The sequence below is a fragment of the Loxodonta africana genome, chromosome 16, assembly GCF_030014295.1.
Source record: "Loxodonta africana isolate mLoxAfr1 chromosome 16, mLoxAfr1.hap2, whole genome shotgun sequence".
In the NCBI taxonomy this organism is placed as follows: domain Eukaryota; kingdom Metazoa; phylum Chordata; class Mammalia; order Proboscidea; family Elephantidae; genus Loxodonta; species Loxodonta africana.
This window is the reverse complement of record NC_087357.1, coordinates 7529102-7551667: the sequence shown is the minus strand read 5'-3', so window position 1 is coordinate 7551667 and position 22566 is coordinate 7529102.

Sequence of the window (22566 nt, the reverse complement as noted above, 5' to 3'; positions counted from 1 at the left end):
ATATGTGGAACACCTCGAAGCGTAGTGGTTAAGTGCAACGGCTGCTAACCAGAAGATCAGCAGTTCTAATCTGCCAGGTGCTCCTTGGAAACCCTGTAGAGCAGTTCTACTCTGTCCTGTAGGGTCGCTATGAGTCAGAATTGACTCAATGGCAGTGGGTTTGGGTTTTTTTTTTGATATATATATATGTATACTTTTTCCTGGTTTTGCTTCTCTAGAGACTCCAGCCTAAGACACCTACTTTGAACACGTTACTGGGAGAGAGTAATCCCTGGAGAAGGACATCATATTTGGTAAAGTAGAGGGTCAGCAAAAAAAGCGGAAGAACTTCAATGAGATGAATTGACACAGTGGCTGCAGCAATGGGCTCAAACATAGCAATGATTATGAGGATGGTGCAGGACTGTGCAGTGTTTCATTCTGTTGTGCATAGCATTGCTATGCATTGGAACTGACTTGACTACACCTAACAACAATAACAAAGCATCTGTATACAGTTCAGTAGTATGCAGGTCCATGCACTGTATTGATTTTAGATCTGTGAACATGTCCTGGAGTGTGAAAACAATGGGATGCTCTCCCCAAGTTCAGGGAAGGGGTTGTCTCTGGAGAAAGAAGGAAGAGAATGGGAATCACTTCTATGATGTCTGTATTATATCATGTATTTTGTGATCAGGACTAATAAGACAAAATGTTATATTGAACAAATTTCTTGCTCAAAATTTCATAATTAAATAGAGTTAGTATTAAATGAGTTTCACCACCTATCTGTCAGTTTGCTGTACTGTGTTGGCTTTCGTGTTGCTATGATGATAGAAGCTATGCCATGGGTATTTCAGATACCAGCAGGGTCACCCACGTTGGACAAGCTTCAGCGGAGCTTACAGACTAAGACAAAGAAGAAAGACCTGATGTTCTACTTCTGAAAATTAGCCAGTGAAGATCTTATGGCTCATGATAAAACATTGACCGATACATTGCTGGAAGACGAGCCCCCTAGGCTGAAAGGCACTCAGAATACACAGTGGCTGCAACACTGGACTGAAGCATACCAGCGATTATGAAGATGGCAGAGTGCTGAGTGACATTTCATTCTGTTGTACACGGGGTTGCCATGAGTTGGCACTGACTTGACAGCGACTAACAATGACAAGTGAGTTAAAAGTAAATACAAGGTGACATGGCGATAGCACGTGGTCCCAACAACACCTGGACTGATGGTAGACTGCTTGCTGGGGCGTTATCAGGTGAGATCCTAGGGAACTCCAAGTCCTCCGATGGTTGGACACCACAGAATTTCCCACCCAGTGCCCAGTTGATATTAATGGCCGCAGGGTCTCACACAGCACTCCTGGGTGATGTCTGGTGTCTCCACAGCCTCATGCAAGAGTCCACTCATAAATGCCCCTTTTCCTAATAGACGACTAGGTGGCAGTGGCTACTGTGAGTCACATCTGTCACTGTGTTTTACATTCCAAGAGGAGGAAAAGGGGAATCATGTTAAAAAGCAGGTGCTAAAAGTCTCTAGTTTGAGCTCCCGGGAGTATCTTCCTTTTCTCTCCTGGTGCCCCTGAAGGCTTTGAAATCAACAGCTAAACCACGGTCTGTGGCAGAAATAAAACATAGTGCTGATTTTCATGTTTATTTGTAAAGATTTAAGCGTGTTTTCCTGCAGCCCTGCCGCAAGCTCAGCTCTGCTCTCTAAAATCTGTTGGAAAATGACATTTTAATTTTTTTTTTAACTGGATTATGGATAACAAAACATGCCGTGATAGGAGCTGTTAAAATGCATATTGTAAAATTGAAACTTAAGTGTCAAGCTTTTATAGCAGTCTGTCAAATGCCTGACAATTAAAATAGCTATTTTTAAAATTTTAATGAGACACAATAACGGTGAAATGTGTGGCGTGAGCACAGTTTCCAGGCTGCGTGCTTTTCGCCTAACGAGTCCGTCCTATATCATTATAGTAACGCCCCTTTGTAGAGTGCGCCATCTATTTTTAATTAAATTAGTGCATGTCATTTATTATGGGCATTATATTTATTAATCTTTAATATTTAATTTAAGATGACTTTTCTAAGTAAAAGACAACATAGCATAACCAAGTTGACACCCTGGTCACAATGGCTTTGCCTTTCTAACTGAAGTAAATGTGTGCTGTCCCTTAATTTTATGGCTAAAGCTTCAACAAGTTTAAATGTATCTTTTATCTTCTGTTGCAGGATATAGACAAATGTGTTTCATAATATTTCAGCTTCTGCTCTTTCGAGTCCTGCTGTTTGTAATCATGTTGGAAATAATCATAATCCCTCAGTCATATAACTAAAACCCCTTGCCGTCGAGGCGATTTCTACTCACAGCGACCCTATAGGATGGAGTAGAACTGTTGCATAGGGTTTCCAAGGCTGTAATCTTTACCGAAGCAGACTGCCACATCTTCTTCCTCCGGAGTGGCTGATGGGTTTGAACCACTGACCTTTCAGTAAGCAGCTGCGTGCTTAACTACCATGCCAGCAGGGCTCCTTCTCTATCATAAACAAAACAAAACAAAACAAAACAAAACGTTGCCATCGAGTCGATTCTGACTCGTAGCAACCCTGTCATTGGCTAATTCCTAAGTGCCTTCATGACAGTCACCTCGTCTGACTGTAGTAAATGCACCTTTTCATTCCTCTTTTCTGTATCAGAGTACCACTTTGGTGTTTGATGGTTGCAGGCGTTCACACAGTCTGTCACATCCTACCAGAGTGAGCCCTTTTTGGCCACTAACATCGTGGCCTCTTGTCAGCGGAGCTCACGGAAGGAGACGACCCAGTTAACTGGCCCTTCCCAACCATGAGTAAAAACACGTGAGCACCCTTCAAAACCAGTAATGTTTCCCCGCGTCAAATCATTTAGAACGTGTGTCGGTACTTAGAAACACATTTAGAATTCTGCCTTGGTTGCATTTGGGTGGTAATGATGAGAAAAACCCAGTGGCGGCGAGGAGAATACTGTGTGGGAGGAGGTCAGGTTAAGGATACATTTGCCTCTCCTTTATTCCTTTATCTGGTGAATGTGTGTGTGTGTGACCTGAACAAAATGCAGATGGTGGAGATGACACTGGGTGACGTGGATGGTCCTCTGTCCCCACAGGGCGCGTGCTGCAGAGGAGATGGGCCAGCCTGCACCCCCTCTTCTCTGGTTAAGCGGCAGCATACTTGTGGCCAAACGTAAATCTAAAGATAACGACTAGGGACCATCCCCTTAAACGAGCCCTGGTGATCGACTTCTGAAAAACCAGCCACCAGTAATTCCGTGGGGCACAGCTGTCCTCTGACACAGCTGGGGTCACCATGAGTTGGAGTTGCCTCCATGGCAACTGGTCGACCTTCTCATCGCCATCAAAACGGGCACCTCGGCACAGAGCGCCCGCATCGCAGAGGTGATACTTCATTATATAGTCACCTTGGCCAAGGGTCCACAGACGCCGAGACGCCTAAAAGACAAAGGTCCTGTTTTCATGCAAGTGTGAGGGGACACCGAAGCAGACGAGGAGCACAGATGGGTTAGTATCAACTTTCCGACATCTGTTTTGGATGGCAAATCAAACCTGAGTCTCCAACCTTCCCACATGCATTAGGAAAGCTAAAAGCACATTACAATTATCTCAAGATAAAGGTAACTTGTTTTGTAAATATGATCATTAAAGAGATTTGCATTTTCTGTATTTAACTCAGCACATTAATGGATCTTTACATATTCATTTGCTTCAAGGGAAAATAGTGCATTTGCAAATTGCTTTTGTTTTATGAATATATGAATAACTCAGAATTAGCAGAAGCTGAGATTCTATGTTTATCTTCAACTTTATTTCCTCATAGATAACGGATCCATGTGAGGGAGTAAAAGTAGAAAACCACTCCGCTTTTCAAGCCCCTCTGCCGTGTAAGTTGGGAAGCTAAAAGCCAGTTGCCATCAAGTTGACCCTGACTCCGGGTGACCACATGTGTGTCAGGGTAGAACTGTGGGTTTTCAGTGGCTGATTTTTCAGAAGTTGATTGCCAGACCTTTCTTCCAAGGTGTCTCTGGGTCACCTTAATTAAACCTTCAGCCTTTCAGTTAGCAGCCAAGCACGTTAACCATTCACACCCTCCAGGGACTAATTAACATCTGTAACATAACTTGGACACTGAAGTCTCCTTCCCAGGCACAAGTGGCTGAGCTATAGCATAGCTGGTGTCCCTTCCCCCGTCTCATAATTTCAGGTTCTGGTTACTGTTAGATCAGCTCCACTGAGGGGTGACTAGCCACAGGGCAGCAGCAGCAACCACATATCTGAGGGGACCCCAAAGATTGGGTGACTCTTCCTATGTTGTTGTTGTGAGGTGCTGGTGAATTGATTCCAACTCATAGTGGCCCCTTGTGACAGTAGAACTGCCCCATGGGGTTTCCTAGGCTGTACTCTTTAAGGAAGCAAATCGCCAGGTCTTTCTGCCGCAGAGATACTGCGGGAGTTTGAACAACCGACTTTTCGGTTAGCAGCAGAGTGCTTCACCATTGCTTAACCAGGGCTCCTGACTCCTCCTCCTGTGCTTAGACTTAAATATTGGAACAACCTCAGAGATCAGAGTGCAACTTGGACCACGCTGCTGAGCAGATGGGCCTCCGTGCAGGATCTCGGTGAGCAACCTGAGATGCTCCCACTGGAGGAGAGGTCTGGGAGCAGACTCAGGCCGTCAGCCACTCAACAGTGAGCAGACAGAGGGACAGACCAAGAGCAATCAGACTTACCAACAGCAGCCAGAAGTCATGGCCGATTGAGGAGGGAGGCCCCAGTCAAACTCATAGTAAAAAATTCCTCTGTTTTTACTATGAGTTTGAATGGGGCCTCCCTCCTCAAAATGGGGCCATTTTGTGCAGGGACAAACAGCCCTCCACACCTCAGTGCCTCCTGGGGGCACCCTGCAGCCCCAGCCCAGTGCCATAGCTGATGCTCGTAATTACAGCCTTGACAGTAAGGGAAGTTAAATGATGTCAGACCCGGCTTAATTACGTTGTTCTTCACAGGGGCACATAAGCTACATTTTTTTTTTTTTTAATAACTTTTATTAAACTTCAAGTGAACGTTTACAAATCCAATCAGTCTGTCACATATAAGTTTACATACATCTCACTCCCTACTCCCACTTACTCTCCCCCTCTTGAGTCAGCCCTTTCAGTCTCTCCTTTCTTGACAATTTTGCCTGCTTCCATCTCTCTCTATCCTCCCATCCCCGCTCCAGACAAGAGTTGCCAACACAATCTCAAGTGTCCACCTGATATAATTAGCTCACTCTTCATCAGCATCTCTCTCCCACCCGCTGACCAGTCCCTTTCATGTCTGATGAGTTGTCTTCGGGGATGGTTCCTGTCCTGTGTCAACTGAAGGTCTGGGGAGCATGGCCGCCGGGATTCCTCCAGTCTCAGTCAGACCATTAAGTTTGGTCTTGTTATGAGAATTTGGGGTCTGCATCCCACTGATCTCCTGCTCCCTCAGGGGTCCTCTGCTGAGCTCCCTGTCAGGGCAGTCATCGATTGTGGCCGGGCACCAACTAGTTCTTCTGGTCTCAGGATGATGTAGGTCTCTGGTTCATGTGGCCCTTTCTGTCTCTTGGGCTCTTAGTTGTCATGTGGGCTTGGTGTTCTTCATTTTCCTTTGCTCCAGGTGGGTTGAGACCAATTGCTGCATCTTAGATGGCTGCTTGTTAGCATTTAAGACCCCAGACACCACATTTCAAAGTGGGATGCAGAATGATTTCATAATAGAATTATTTTGCCAATTGACTTAGAAGTCCCCGCAAACCATGTTCCCCAGACCCCCGCGCTTGCTCCGCTGACCTTTGAAGCATTCATTTTATCCCGGAAACTTCTTTGCTTTTGGTCCAGTCCAATTGAGCTGACCTTCCATGTATTGAGTGTTGTCTTTCCCTTCACCTAAAGCAGTTCTTATCTACTGATTAATCAATAAAAAACCCTCTCCCACCCTCCCTCCCTCCCCCCCTCGTAACCACAAAAGTATGTGTTCTTCTCAGGTTTACTATTTCTCAAGATCTTATAATAGTGGTCTTATACAATATTTGTCCTTTTGCCTCTGACTAATTTCGCTCAGCATAATGCCTTCCAGGTTCCTCCATGTTATGAAATGTTTCACAGATTCGTCACTGTTCTTTATCGATGCGTAGTATTCCATTGTGTGAATATACCACAATTTATTTACCCATTCATCCGTTGATGGACACCTTGGTTGCATCCAACTTTTTGCTATTGTAAACAGAGCTGCAATAAACATGGGTGTGCATATATCTGTTTGTATGAAGGCTCTTGTATCTCTAGGGTATATTCCTAGGAGTGGGATTTCTGGGTTGTATGGTAGTTCTATTTCTAACTGTTTAAGATAACGCCAGATAGATTTCCAAAGTGGTTGTACCATTTTACATTCCCACCAGCAGTGTATGAGAGTTCCAATCTCTCCGCAGCCTCTCCAACATTTATTATTTTGTGTTTTTTGGATTAATGCCAGCCTTGCTGGTGTGAGATGGAATCTCATCGTAGTTTTAATTTGCATTTCTCTAATGGCTAATGATCGAGAGCATTTTCTCATGTATCTGTTGGCTGCCTGAATATCTTCTTTAGTGAAATGTGTGTTCATATCCTTTGCCCACTTCTTGATTGGGTTGTTTGTCTTTTTGTGGTTGAGTTTTGACAGAATCATGTAGATTTTAGAGATCAGGTGCTGGTCTGAGATGTCATAGCTGAAAATTCTTTCCCAGTCTGTAGGTGGTCTTTTTACTCTTTTGGTGAAGTCTTTAGATGAGCATAGGTGTTTGATTTTTAGGAGCTCCCAGTTATCGGGTTTCTCTTCATCATTTTTGGTAATGTTTTGTATTCTGTTTATACCTTGTATTAGGGCTCCTAGGGTTGTCCCAATTTTTTCTTCCATGATCTTTATCGTTTTAGTCTTTATCTTTAGGTCTTTGATCCACTTGGAGTTAGTTTTTGTGCATGGTGTGAGGTATGGGTCCTGTTTCATTTTTTTGCAAATGGATATCCAGTTATGCCAGCACCATTTGTTAAAAAGGCTATCTTTTCCCCAGTTAATTGACACTGGGCCTTTGTCAAATATCAGCTGCTCATACGTGGATGGATTTATATCTGGGTTCTCAATTCTGTTCCATTGGTCTATGTGCCTATTGTTGTACCAGTACCAGGCTGTTTTGACTACTGTGGCTGTATAATAGGTTCTGAAGTCAGGTAAGGTGAGGCCTCCCACTTTCTTCTTCTTTTTCAGTAGTGCTTTGCTTATCCGGGGCTTCTTTCCCTTCCATATGAAATTGGTGATTTGTTTCTCTATCCTCTTAAAATACGACATTGGAATTTGGATCGGAAGTGCGTTAAATGTATAGATGGCTTTTGGTAGAATAGACATTTTTACTATGTTAAGTCTTCCTATTCATGAGCAAGGTATGTTTTTCCACTTAAGTATGTCCTTTTGAATTTCTTGTAGTAGAGCTTTGTAGTTTTCTTTGTATAGGTCTTTTACATCCTTGGTAAGATTTATTCCTAAGTATCTTATCTTCTTGGGGGCTACTGTGAATGGTATTGATTTGGTTATTTCCTCTTCGGTGTTCTTTTTGTTGATGTAGAGGAATCCAAGTGATCCTTGTATGTTTATTTTATAACCTGAGGCTCTGCCAAACTCTTCTATTAGTTTCAGTAGTTTTCTGGAGGATTCCTTAGGGTTTTCTGTGTATATAATCATGTCATCTGCAAATAGTGATAACTTTACTTCTTCCTTGCCAATCCGGATACCTTTTATTTCTTTGTCTAGCCTAATTGCCCTGGCTAAGACTTCCAACACGATGTTGGATAAGAGCGGTGATAAAGGGCATCCTTGTCTGGTTCCCGTTCTCAAGGGAAATGCTTTCAGGTTCTCTCCATTTAGAGTGATATTGGCTGTTGGCTTTGCATAGATGCCCTTTATTATGTTGAGGAATTTTCCTTCAATTCCTATTTTGGTAAGAGTTTTTATCATGAATGGGTGTTGGACTTTGTCAAATGCCTTTTCTGCATCAATCGATAAGATCATGTGGTTTTTGTCTTTTGTTTTATTTATGTGATGGATTACATTAATGGTTTTTCTTTTTAAACCAGCCTTGCATACCTGGTATAAATCCCACTTGATCAGGGTGAATTATTTTTTTGATGTGTTGTTGGATTCTATTGGCTAGAATTTTGTTGAGGATTTTTGCATCAATGTTCATGAGGGATATAGGTCTGTAATTTTCTTTTTTTGTAATGTCTTTACCTGGTTTTGGTATCAGGGAGATGGTGGCTTCATAGAATGAGTTGGGTAGTATTCCGTCATTTTCTATGCTTTGGAATACCTTTAGTAGTAGTGGTGTTAACTCTTCTCTGAAAGTTTGGTAGAACTCTGCAGTGAAGCCGTCCGGGCCAGGGCTTTTTTTTGTTGGGAGTTTTTTGATTACCGTTTCAATCTCTTTTTTTGTTATGGGTCTATTTAGTTGTTCTACTTCTGAATGTGTTAGTTTAGGTAGGTAGTGTTTTTCCAGGAATTCATCCATTTCTTCTAGGTTTTCAAATTTGTTAGAGTACAATTTTTCATAATAATCTGAAATGATTCTTTTAATTTCATTTGGTTCTGTTGTGATGTGGTCCTTCTCATTTCTTATTCGGGTTATTTGTTTCCTTTCCTGTATTTCTTTAGTCAGTCTAGCCAATGGTTTATCAATTTTGTTAATTTTTTCAAAGAACCAGCTTTTGGCTTTGTTAATTCTTTCGATTATTTTTCTGTTCTCTAATTCATTTAGTTCAGCTCTAATTTTTATTATTTGTTTTCTTCTGGTGCCTGATGGATTCTTTTGTTGCTCACTTTTCTATTTGTTCAAGTTGTAGGGACAGGTCTCTGATTTTGGCTCTTTCTTCTTTTTGTATGTGTGCATTTATTGATATAAATTGGCCTCTGAGCACTGCTTTTGCTGTGTCCCAGAGGTTTTGATAGGAAGTATTTTCATTCTCGTTGTTTTCTATGAATTTCCTTATTCCCTCCTTGATGTCTTCTATAACCCAGTCTTTTTTTAGGAGGGTATTGTTCATTTTCCAAGTATTTGATTTCTTTTCCCTCGTTTTTCTGTTATTGATCTCTAGTTTTATTGCCTTGTGGTCTGAGAAGATGCTTTGTAATATTTCGATGTTTTGGACTCTGCAAAGGTTTGTTTTATGACCTAATATGTGGTCTATTCTAGAGAATGTTCCATGTGCGCTAGAAAAAAAAGTATATTTTGCAGCAGTTGGGTGGAGAGTTCTGTATAAGTCAATGAGGTCAAGTTGGTTGATTGTTGTAATTAGATCTTCCGTGTCTCTGTTGAGCTTCTTACTGGATGTCCTGTCCTTCTCCGAAAGTGGTGTGTTGAAGTCTCCTACTATAATTGTGGAGGTATCTATCTCGCTTTTCAATTCTGTTAAAATTTGATTTATGTATCTTGCAGCCCTGTCATTGGGTGCGTAAATATTTAATATGGTTATGTCTTCCTGATCAATTGTCCCTTTTATCATTATGTAGTGTCCTTCTTTATCCTTTGTGATGGATTTAAGTCTAAAGTCTATTTTGTCAGAAATTAATATTGCTACTCCTCTTCTTTTTTGCTTATTGTTTGCTTGATATACTTTTTTCCATCCTTTGAGTTTTAGTTTGTTTGTGTCTCTAAGTCTAAGGTGTGTCTCTTGTAGGCAGCATATAGATGGATCGTGTTTCTTTATCCAGTCTGTGACTCTCTGTCTCTTTATTGGTGCATTTAGTCCATTTACATTCAGCGTAATTATAGATAAATAAGTTTTTAGTGCTGTCATTTTGATGCCTTTTTATGTGTGTTGTTGACAATTTCATTTTTCCACATACTTTTTTGTGCTGAGGCGTTTTTCTTAGTAAATTGTGAGATCCTCATTTTCATAGTGCTTGACTTTATGTTAGGTGAGTCGTTACGTTTTTCTTGGTTTTTATCTTGAGTTATAGAGTTGTCATACCTTTTTGTGGTTACCTTATTATTTACCCCTAGTTTTCTAAGTGAAAACCTAACTTGTACTGTTCTATATCGCCTTGTATCACTCTCCATATGGCAGTTCAATGTCTCCTGTATTTAGTCCCTCTTTTTGATTATTGTGATCTTTTACCTATTGACTTCCATGATTCCCTGTTATGTGTATTTTTATTTATTTTTTTAAATTAATCTTAATTTGTTTGTTTTTGTGATTTCCCTATTTGAGTTGATATCAGGACGTTCTGTTTTGTGACCTTGTGTTGTGCTGATATCTGATATTATTGGTTCTCTGACCAAACAATATCCTTTAGTATTTCTTGTAGCTTTGGTTTGGTTTTTGCAAATTCTCTAAACTTGTGTTTGTCTGTAAATATCTTAATTTCGCCTTCATATTTCAGAGAGAGTTTTGCTGGATATATGATCCTTGGCTGGCAGTTTTTCTCCTTCAGTGTTCTGTATATGTCGTCCCATTCCCTTCTTGCCTGCATGGTTTCTGCTGAGTAGTCAGAACATATTCTTATTGATTCTCCCTTGAAGGAAACCTTTCTTTTCTCCCTGGCTGCTTTTAAAATTTTCTGTTTATCTTTGGTTTTGGTGAGTTTGATGATAATATGTCTTGGTGTTTTTCTTTTTGGATCAATCTTAAATGGGGTTCGATGAGCATCTTGGATAGCTATCCTTTCGTCTTTCATGATGTCAGGGAAGTTTTCTGTCAGGAGTTCTTCAACTATTTTCTCTGTGTTTTCTGTCCCCGCTCCCTGTTCTGGGACCCGCAGGTTATCCTTCTTGATAGAGTCCCACATAATTCTTAGGGTTTCTTCATTTTTTTAAATTCTTTTATCTGATTTTTTTTCAGCTATGTTGGTGTTGATTCCCTGGTCCTCCAGGTGTCCCAGTCTGCATTCTAATTGCTCGAGTCTGCTCCTCTGACTTCCTAGTGCGTTGTCTAATTCTGTTATTTTATTGTTAATCTTTTGGATTTCTACATGTTGTCTCTCTATGGATTCTTGCAACTTATTAATTTTTCCAGTATGTTCTTGAATAATCTTTTTGAGTTCTTCAACAGTTTTATCAGTGTGTTCCTTGGCTTTTTCTGCAGTTATCCTAATTTCATTTGTGATATCATTAAGCATTCTGTGAATTAGTTTTTTATATTCTGTATCTGATAATTCCAAGATTGTATCTTCATTTGGGAAAGGTTTTGATTCTTTTGTTTGGGGGGTTGGAGAAGCTGTCATGGTCTGCTTCTTTAAGTGGTTTGATATGGATTGTTGTCTCCGAGCCATCACTGGGAAACTAGTTTTTCCAGAAAATCCGCTAAAAAAAAATGCAGTCAGATCCCTATCAGAGTTCTCCCTCTGGCTCAGGCTATTCAGATGTTAATGAAGCCGCCTGGGGAGGGTGGGGGAGGGAACAGAGAGATAGGAGAGTAGCACCTCAGAATATAGCCAGAGTTGCTTGTCTTGCTTGGAATGACTGTTATATCTGAGATTCCCGCGGGCGCGTCGCCTATGTGTGCTGGCTGTGTGGAGATTGCCCCCGGGGGGTCTGGCCCGCTGGAGTCACGGTCAGATCCTCCGCTTCCAGCCCCACGCCCAGAGTCAAGGCTCCCCTACTGGGACGGTGCACTCTCGACTCCAAAATCAGTCGCTGCCTCCCGGGGACTTCTCGTCCCTCCAGCCGCGTGGCCGTGCCACCCCGAGAACCAGTTGAGCCTCCTCCCGGGGTTAGTTCAGATGGGTGGAGCAGGTCCCTGTGCTTGTGCCGTGACCGAGTGTCCCGGCTGGGACGCTGTTCTCCCCGCTCCAATACCAGTCGCTGCCTCCCGGGGACTTCTCCTACCGGCTGCGTCCCACACCATCCGCGCGACCCGGCTGGTCCCCTTCCCGGGGTTAGTTCAGGGGGGTGGAGCAACTCTCCGTGTTTATGGCGTACCTGCGTCCAGTCCAAATCCCTGCGGGACGGTTCCCCAGCTCGGATGCTGCTCTTTCTGCTCCAAGACCAGTCACTGCCTCCCGGGGACTTCTCCTACCAGCTGCGTCCCACGCCGCCCATGGAACCGGCTGGTCCCCCTCCCGGGGTTAGTTCAGGGGGGTGGAGCCGCTCTCTGTGCTTGTGCCGTACCTGACTGGTACGCTGGCTCCAGGCTCTGGAAACAATCGCTGCTTCCCCGTATTAGTTCATTCTCCGTCTCTAAATCTGTGTTTGTTGTTCAGGGTTCGTAGATTGTTATGTATGTGATCGATTCACTTGTTTTTCCGTGTCTTTGTTGTAAGAGGGATCCGAGGTAGCGTCTGCCTAGTCCGCCATCTTGGCTCCGCCCCCAAGCTACATTTTTTAAAGTTTTCCATACACGGGACCGTGTATATTTTTTTAAGTGTCTGTGATTATCTATAAAGAAGCCTTGGTTATCCAGAAAAATTAACTTCCCTGTCATGCCGCATTCCCCAAAGAAGACGCCAAATGAGACACCTTTGCTCCCTACATATCCATTGGTGGCTTACGATACGTCATTGTATGTTAGAAGAATCTAGCAAACAGCAACAGAACAATGGGAGGACAGCAGAGCAGACCTCCCAAATCTCTGTTGGTTCTAGCCCACTGCCCTGGAGCCACTGGGTGGCTCAGATGGCTAAGTACTTGGCTACTAACTGAAAGATTGGCAGTCCTGCCCCCCAGAGGCACCTTGGAAGAAAGTCCTGGCAGTGTCCTTCTGAACAGTCAGCCATTGAAAACCCTGTGGAGCACAGTTCTGTAATGACACACATGGGGTCACCATGAGTCTGATGAGCACCCTGGCTTTGTGGGCCCACCCCAGGGATGTTGCAGGCCTTGGGCTCAGTGGAAATGCTCACCTTCTTTCCTTGGGAATGAAAGTAGAAGGAGATGACACAGGAAGAGGTTGGGCTTTGGGGAGAGTGGAGCTGGGCGAATCCAGGGCTCCTCTCAATGCAGGGTCTTAAGGGTACTGACCCTCTTGAGGCCCCATTTTCTTATCTGCAAATGGGGCAATGACACTATCCTTTCAGGGAACAGGTGTGTCTGGGGATCCGGTGAGGTGGCAGGTGTAAGGTGCCCAAGGCTGTGCAGGCTGCTAGTGGGCTCCTGCAGGTGGCGACTCATTGCCCCTTCCTGGCTGCAGGGATGGGGGCGGGGCACTTAGCAGGTGGGGCAGGTGGGCAGTTCCGCAGTGGGCTGGGCTATCAGGCCTGGGTGGGCTCCTTACTTGTGGCATGGGATGGGAGGATTGAGGTCACCAGCCTGGGCTTTGAAGTCAGGTAAACTCCAATGGAGTACATGCTCACAGGCCAGGTATGACCCTGGGCAAATGTGGCAGAGATTGCTAAATGGCACTCACTATCAATTTGTCTCTTTTTTTGTAGTAATAGAATCTGGAATTTATTTGGCGTGGCAATGTGCCTGGCTAGAAGACTATTTCCTGGACCCCTTTGTAGCTGGGGTTGATTTCTTCCAGCCTGTGAAATGTAAGCAGAAGTGTTATGAGGGATTTTGGGAAGGCTGTTAAAGATTGTTGACCCAGCTGGGAGGTGTGCTTGTGCTTTCTGTTTCTCTTTTCCCTTTTTCTGCTGCTTAGAATGTAGACACAAAGGTCAGCACACCAGCAGCCGTTTTGGGTGATGAGGTGAGTTTGAGGATGGAAGCCTGGGATTTTGGAGAGAGAGGAGAAAGATAGATGGAACTTGGGCCCCTGATGGATTTGTGAAACTGTCAAACAAGCCCCGGACTGCCTGCCTCTGAACTTCTCCCAATGAGAGAATAAAAGCTCATGTGTTAACAGCCACTGATGCTAGGGTGTTCTTTTCACCGCAGATGAACTCAGCCTGAGTTCACAGTAAGTCACAGGATCTGTGGCTTATACTTTCTCTGTTTCTGGTTGTAGGAAGCTGGTGGTCTCAGCCAGTGGACCCAGCGATGGCAGAGAGCATAGCTAGGCAGCTGGGCAAGGGCACTCAGGAGCACAAATAAGGAGGCTGGGGAACAGACACTGGGCATAAGATGCTGGGCAGGAGGACCGAGAGAGAGTGAAAGAGAGAGAGACCTGGGCAGAAGATGCCAGGAAGTAGGACAGAAATAGCTAGCTAGCTATCTAGTTAGATGGCTAGATAGATACCTGGGCCCAAGGACTGAGAGAGAGAAAACTTGTGGCAGCTCCCTTCCGAGGTGTACTTTCTCACTGGGTAGGTTAGAGGCTCCCTGGGGGCATGTCCAGGAGCAGGGGAACCCAGGCAGTGGGAGAGTAGACCAGAGGCAGGAGGACTGGGCAGTTTTTGCTGCTGGCTGACTTAAGAGCTTGTCTTTCTTTTCCCTCCCATTACACAAAGCAGTCACACAGACGGGGGCTCGTTTAAGCCTTGTGGTCACCCTGTCAGAGAACAGGGGATCAGAGGGGCCAAGTGTTTGGTTCAAGTTCACAGACCTAGTGAGTGGAAGATGCGAGCCCCCGCTCTGATCCCAGTGCCCTCTCCTTTATGCCACAGCTGCCTCATTAGATCACAAGTGCTCAGGTCTGCAGGGATTTTCCACCGGAGAGAGCCAGCACGTGCTCACAAGAAGCAATTTCTCAGTGAATAAAAAAGGGGTGGGTATGAGAGCCTGACTTTGGACACAAGAGAAAGTGGGAGCTTTCTGCAGCCGGCAGGACCACTTGACCCAGAGACGAAACGGCATAACTGTGCTTGGGGCCCACAAGCAGGGAAGGCAGCCAACGGCTCTGTTCTCTTGGCACCCCCAGAGCCAACTGAGGACACAAAGGCCATCCTGGTGACCTGCAGGGCTGGGGATGCCACGGCAGGAGAGCCCGGGCTGTGGGTACAGACCTCCACCAGCCGGGGACCTGGTAATATGTGGGGTTTGCACTCAAGTTTCTGGAGGATGTTTGGAATGTGGACTGTGAGCTCTGGGGCTCTGGGTTTGCCTCCAGGTGTCTGGGGCTATACTTTTTGGCCCCTGCACCTTCTGTGTTCAGGTGCTGGGGGAGATCATGATCCCAGGTGTGGCGGGCTTGCAGGATCTTGGAGCGGGAGGAACCTCGGCCTCACCTGGCCCTACCTTACCCTGTGTGGAGGAGGAAGCAGACCCAGACCAGCCTGGGCACCATCCCCATGGCTGAGAGGGTGAGAGGGCAGCTTCCTCCCCAATGTGGAGGTGCAGCCGTTTGTTTCTCTAAGCTCTGGAGCACTGGGGGGAAACTCCTCAAATAGCAGGGGCCATGTGATCTGTGCGGCATGCCCCCAGGACTCTGGGAGCCCTGGGAAATTGGCCAAACAGAGGCAGTGGCCCAGATGGGCAGCCACCCCCTCCCAGACCCAGCCCTCAGCCGGAAGTTGGACAAGCCAGCAACCTCATTGACAGAAGCCAGCTTCCTCTCTGGATCCGCCGTTTCCGCAGCTGCTCAAGAGGGCCCTGCTGTGGTGCCTGCTATTCTTCCACCTTTAATTTCCTGAAAAACCCATCTAACAGCCACTTTCTTTCCAAACAGGCGTGGGGTGCTTGGGACACCCCATCAGTAGGCTGATTGCCTGTAGAAACCCTGGGCCAGCATGGCTCTCCATCACCCTGTCCCCACCAAAGAGGCAGAGCTGGTAGCAGCTCTTCCCATCCCCTGGCCCTGGACACACCAGAAAGGCAGTGAGAAGCGGCCTGGGGAGAGAAGGAGGGCCCCCGGACAAGGGCCGGGACACTGGTCTTGCCTGTCGCTCTCAGACCCAGAGGTATGGGAACCACAGCACTCAGGTGACTAAGGATAAATCACCTGCCTCACCAGGCCAGGAGAGATATGACAAGATGACAGCCCTGCACGCTCCAGGCTGCGCTGTGGTTGTGGTTGTCATTGTTATCATCGTTGGCTGGTGTCCAGTCAGACCTCAACTCATGGCAACGCTGTGTACAATGAAACAAAACACTGCCTGGTTCTGAGGCAAACCCACGATCAGTTGCGGATCGGACTGCTGTGCTCCACAGGGTTTTCATGGACTGATTTTCAGAGGTAGATCTCCAGGCCTTTCTTCCTAGTCTATCTTGATGGGGAGGCTTCACTGAAACCAGTTCAGCATCATAGCAATACACACGCCTTCTCTGACTGACATGGTGGCACGAGGTGCTTTGGTCTCTTGCGTGGAAGGTGAGAATTCTAGCACTGAACCTCTCCTGGCCCCCGGCAGCACAGGGCTGGGTGCAGCAGCTCTCGATACAGGGCAGCAGGGGAAGTGAGGCCTGTAGTTCTGCAGCCCAAGTGACCGGATGCCGTGGAGTCAGTTCTGACTCTTGGCAGCCCCGCGTGTGTCAGAGAACAACCGTGCCCCACAGGGTTTTCAACGGCTGTGTTTTTGGAAGTAGATCTCCAGGGCTTTCTTCTGAGGAGCCTCTGGGTGGCCTTGAACCTCCATCCTTTTGGTTAGCAGTGGAGCGCGTTAACTGGCACCCTTTAATGGGTTACAATCAGGAAAGGTATGTGTCAGGGTTGTGTCCTTTCACCATACTTACTCAGTCTGTATGCTGAGCAAATAATCCGAGAAGCTGGACTCTATGAAGAAGAATGTGGCATCAGGATTGGAGGAAGACTCATTAACAACCTGCGTTATGCAGATGACACAACCTTGCTTGCTGAAAGTCAAGAGGACTTGAAGCACTTATTGAATACCAAAGACCACAACCTTCAGTATGGATTGTACCTCAACATAAAGAAAACAAAAATCCTCACAACTGGACCAATGAGCAACATCATGGTAAACAAGAGAAGACTGAAGTTGTTAAGGATTTCATTTTACTTGGATCCACAATCGATGCCCATGGAAGCAAGGAACAGTCAAGAAATTAAATGACATATTGCGTTGGGCAAATCTGCTGCAAAAGGCCTCTTTAAAGTGTTAAGAAGCAAAGATGTCACATTGAAGACTAAGGTGTGCCTGACCCAAGCCATGGTATCTTCAATTGCCTCATATGCACGCGAAAGCTACAATGAATACGGAAGACTGAAGAAGAATTGACACCTTTGAATTATGATGCTGGCGAAGAATATTGAATATACCATGGACTGCCAAAAGAACGAACAAATCTGTCTTGGAAGAAGTAGAGCCAGAATGCTCCTTAGAAGCAAGGATGGCGAGGCTTCATCTCATGTACTTTGGACATGTTGTCAAGAAGGACCAGTCCCTTGAGAAGGACATCATGCTTGGTAAAGTACAGGGTCAGTGAAGAAGAGGAAGACCGTCAACGAGATGGGTTGACACACTGGCTTCAGAGTGGGCTCAGGCACAACAATGATTGTGAGAATGGCACAGTACCAGGCAGTGTTTCGTTCTGTTGTGCATAGGGCTGCTATGAATCAGAATTGATGCCGCAGCACCTAACAACAACAGTGGGTTAAGAAACGAAAGCCAGAACTTTTCTGAAGACGGCTTAGGTAGACGGAGCAGAATGGCGCCGAGCGGTGGCTGAGAGGGCAGGCTCGAGCCGGGCGGGCAGGGCTTCCCTAATCTCAATTCCTTAAGCTCTCTCGCACCCCCATCCTCACGTATGTTGTTGTCGTTAGTTGCCGTTCAGTCGATTTCAACTCCTGGTGACCCATGTGTATAGATTAGAACTCTTCAAGGCTACCACCTTTTGAAAGCAGATGGCCACCAGGCCTGTCTTCTGAGGCACCTCTGGGTGGGTTCAAGCCACCAAGCTTTAGTAGTTGAGCACTTAACTGCACCACCTGGGGACTCCGTCCTCATGTATAAGTCCGGGGTGATAATAACAGCACCAAGACCATTGCTTGCTGTGAAAGTTACCAGAACAATTGATGGGAAGTACTTAGGACAGAGCCTGGCACGGTGTATCCACGTGTGGCCATTCCCATGGACGATGACATCATCATCATTACATCGTCGTCATCATGATACACTCGGTGGGGCAGCTGTTTACATATGCGGGCCATTTACTCTGAAGACTGAGTTCAAGTCTCGCCTTGGAGGTGGGTTTCGATTCAGATCCATGGCTTTGGTTTCAGGCCCTTTGGAATGCCTGGGCTGGGATCATGGTGCCATGGCCCACTGGCTTTCTCTCCAATGTCCCCTGTTCTTTGTTCATCCCTCTGGATAACATATCCTCTCAGTTTCCACACCTGAGTGGTGTCCACATCCCCTGTGCCCCTTCTTGGGGAAGCCCCTCTCTGCTACCTCCCCTTGGCTGCCTGCCCATCACCTTTCTACCTTGCTGCTTAAGTGGCACGGAGAGGGGGTCGTCACTCACAGCAGGTGAACCTGGGTGTCTGGGCAGCCTCCTAACAGGTGCGTCTGCACGCAGGGGAGGCCAGCGCCTGTATGCTTCCAGCTTCCCCCAAGGAGCTCTGCACCCACTTCCACCTTGGGCACCGAGCAGATGGGGCCTCACAAAATGAGTAATTAGCCTCTACACCACTGGGTTCAAGCTAATACTCTGAACAGGTACGACATCAAACCCTCTCCTGAGGCACAGCAAATGTCAAGACGAAGTCGGAGAAGCTGCGCCTGTCAGGGGCAGACACAGGAAAGGTTTTAGCTCTTCCTGGAGCGCGGGGCCCTAGCGCTGACGTCACTCCTTTGTGAGGCTGCCGCCCTCAAACCAGTCCCTGGGGTCTCGGGGGCCCACCTCAGGCCTAAAGATGTGCTGTTTTTCTTTTCTACAAAGCCAGTGATTTCAGGGTCTATTTGTGACTGTTAGGCAGAAAGACACCCAGCCTGGCTGCCCAGGCCTGGCTGTGGGCTTAGAAATGGAAATATCCCCTCTCATCTATAGCCACTAGCCCCAGTGATCCCCAAAGGGGGTGTCTCAACACCAGGCTTAAGACAGAAAGTCTTGAAAAGCACAAAAAAGCTTATTCTCAGTGTCTTGATTACATAGCAAATCCCGGAATGCTGGCATGGTTTTGAGTGTTGGCTGGCCATCGGGGAAGCAGAGCAGCCCCTCTGGTCACAGCAGAAGGGAAAAAGGCCTGTGGTTCTCACACACCACACACCTTCCAAACCCCCAGCAATGGCTCCACCTTCAGCCTCTTCCCAGCCAGGGAGCACAGGGCATGGGCAGGGTGGCCAGGGACCCCTGGGCCTGCTTTGGGGCCTGAATTTCATCACTTTCCCCTGCTCATCTTCTGCTGCCTCAATTCCATCATCTTTCGTGTCCCCTGTGCTACAATGAGTTCCCTGGGTGGCACAGTTAATTGCTCAACTAATAAAGGTTGGTGGTTCAAACCCACCCAGAGGCACCTTGGAAGACAGGCCTGGCAATCTTCTTCTGAAAGGTCACGGCCTTCAAAACTCTATGGAGCAGTTCTACTGTGCACATACGGGGTTGCTGTGAGTCAGAATCAACTTGATGGCAACCAACGACAACATGTTGCAATGCATTTGTGTGTGTATGCACATGCGTATGTGTGTGTGAAAAAGCAAATTAAAAATAAAGCAAAACCGATGGTCACTGTGCTGCTCCACACGTGGTTCCGATTTTCCATTTGATCCCCACTCTGCCAGGCTCTTTTTTCTCAGGATCGTGTTTGCGCGATATGGCGGAGCCATTAATGCATTGAGATAAACACCCTGTCGTGCCGACACATCCGGGAGGCTTGTTAAGAACGGGAAGGAGTGTCCGAGCTCACTCACCCTGCAAAGTGAACAGACCACTTCTTCCTTCTGGAGAGTGCTGAGGGAAGTTGATTAAATTATCTAAAGCCCTCATCAAAGAACAAGAAGCTTCCAGTCAGAGGCAAGGATGCTGGGCAGGCAGGTGCTTAAAAGCAACCTGGAACAGGAGGAAATCATCTGATTCAAAGTGGTGTAGACCTGGGCAGCTTTTAATGACTGGAATGGACTGGAACCCCCATTGCTCAGCTGGACAAACTGACCAATTAATGATGTGGGCCCTGGTGATGGGGCCCTCGCGCACAGCTGTCGTGGCTGTTATCTTAGTTCTCGGCTCCAGCTCAGCATGTCCAAATATTTTAATACATATATACATTTGAGATTAGTTGTGGGATAAAACAATATTGGATGCTTTTGGAGGCTGGGAAAATATTAACAGTAGGAGCTCTGTGAGTTTAAAATTTCATTATAGCGGTTTCGGCTTTCTGTTCTCGTCCCCTAATCTTCTCTCCTTCCACTGTGACAAGCTGCACAAAATCATAATTAGGCTGAACGTGCAAGTGTGGCTAAAGGTAGCCACAGGACCAGTCTGCGGGAGGAGGACCGGCACTCAGACAGCGCTGGATGACTCAGTCAGGTGGCAGCTTTTTCTGCAAGGAGGGCCTGCCTGGGTGTTGGTGGGCATCATGACTGCACCAGCTTCACTCTCCCTGGTGGCCACAGCAGCTGTCTTCCCACAGCCATTGTGTTTCCTGGGTGTGAGGGCGGCCTCTCATGTGGCAAGCCTGCTACCCATTTGTGTGACCATGGCAGGACGGGGGGTCTCGTGAGCTAGGAGACAGAGGGTCCTGGTATTCCTGGGTGACTCAGTCATGTGGGAACGTGGCACCAGCTCCTACGCTCATCTTTCCGTGCTCATAAAGTCACCACCCAGGGCTCTGGAACCATGCCATCAAAGTCTCCAAAGGCAAACCAAAAGACGGCATCCTGTAACCCAGAGGTGGCAAAGGCCTGCTATGTCACCTGGTCCCTCCTGTGCCAGAGTGACACTGTTGCTCACTGTAAAATCTCTAGTCTGTTCCCTGAGGCTGTGACTGAAACACTCAGCCATGGCCCATGGGAACCGGTCCTGCCCTTCCAGAAGTAGGGGTGGAGCTGGCGGGCCATGGGAGGGCTTGAAGGACGGGCTTCCGTGTTCACAACAGAGCTGCCCACCTCCCTTCTCTGTGTCGGCTTCCCTTCTGTGCTCCCTGTCCCCACCTTTGGGCTTCTCTTTGTCCCCATCTCTCCTTTTCCGCACCTCGTTAGGACCCCGACATAGCTGCATCTAATTGGTTATCTACCACCAGATGCCAGTCTGAGCCAGATGGAATGATACCTTCTCCTGCAGGGAAACATCTGTGATTTTAAAAAGGCTTCCTCTTTATTAACGAACAAAGAACGCATTGTTGTCTGGCAGGGGAGGGGAGGGTGCAGGTAGAGTAATCAGAGACAGCTGTAGTGGTTTTGTGGCCAGAGATCTCCTCCACCAGGCTTTGCCCATTCCGTGGTGTAAATCTCATTACCGGGGGGTGTGTCCCTGCCTTCTCCTGTGGCACTTAATGCTACATTAGCTATACTCCATTATAATCCTGCTTGCTACTGCATTTATGTGGCAAGGTTCAGCTGAGCGCTGGATCCCAGGTTGCCGTGGAAATCATATCCAATGTTGAAGAACAATTCCCTGTTCACAGATGGAGAGACACAGAGCGTTGGGTGGTCTGCGATGCTGCAGGGCCAGCAGTTGGAGCTCCGGCAGGTTCAGAAGTGGGCTTGCCAGGTCCCACCTCCTGGCATGTCTCAGAGCGAGGACTCTTCCCAATTCCTCAGGTTGTCGTTGTTGTCAGTTGACATCGGGTTTGTTCTGACTTGTAGTGACCATATGTCTCATGGAATGAAAAACTGCCTGATCCTATGCCATCCTCACAATTGTCACTATGCTTGAGCCCATCGTTGCAGCCACTATGTCAACCCATCTTGTTGAAGGCCTTCCTCTTTTTCGCTGACCTTCTCCTTTACCAAGCATGATGTGCTTCTCCAGGCTCTGAGCCCTCCTGACAAGGTGTTCCTAAGGAGAAACAGTTTTAAATCTCCTGGAGTCCAGATTTCTGGGGTCCATGGAGTTGGGGTGACCCACCCAGGCCATCTCCCTTAAATGTTGTTTGGAACCTTGAGCCTTGAAGGAACTGGTTTCTAGAAGTCACCTTGGAGTCAAACAATGGTGCGGATAACCTAGTAAAGACTGTTCTTTTGAAGAAGTATTTATGTGCAGTCAGTTCCAAGAACATCTCAGACTGGAGCTGTGTTTCAGGGTAAATCAGCAATTATTTTCATTGTTCTTTAAGACAGTGCTGTATAGAACCCTTCCTGACCACAGATTGTTTCTGTTCTGTTCTGGCCCTTTTCCGTGAACGCGCCGATAAGAATTTTTGGACGTTCTTTTCATCTTTGGAACATTTTTGGCTCCCCAGCGGAAATATTACCCTGATTTACAAATTGTGTATTATTGAATTAATATAATTTTATTTTACGGTAAAATCTGCGAAAGCTTGAGCTTGTGTAAGGCGGAAACTTGTTAGAGAAAACCAAACCAAACCCTCTGCTGTTGAGTTGATAGCAACCCCGTAGGCAGAGTAGAACTGCTCCATGCGGTTTCCAAGGAGAGGCTGGTGGATTCAACCTGCTGACCTTTTGGTAAGCAGCTGAGTTCTTAACCACTGCGCCACCAGGGCTCCACCAGGAAGGAAAACTCACATATTTCCCACCAATAAAGTGCAAGAGAAAAGTGTTAAGCGCACCCTGTCAAAGGTGAAAAACTCGTGAGGCTTGGGAA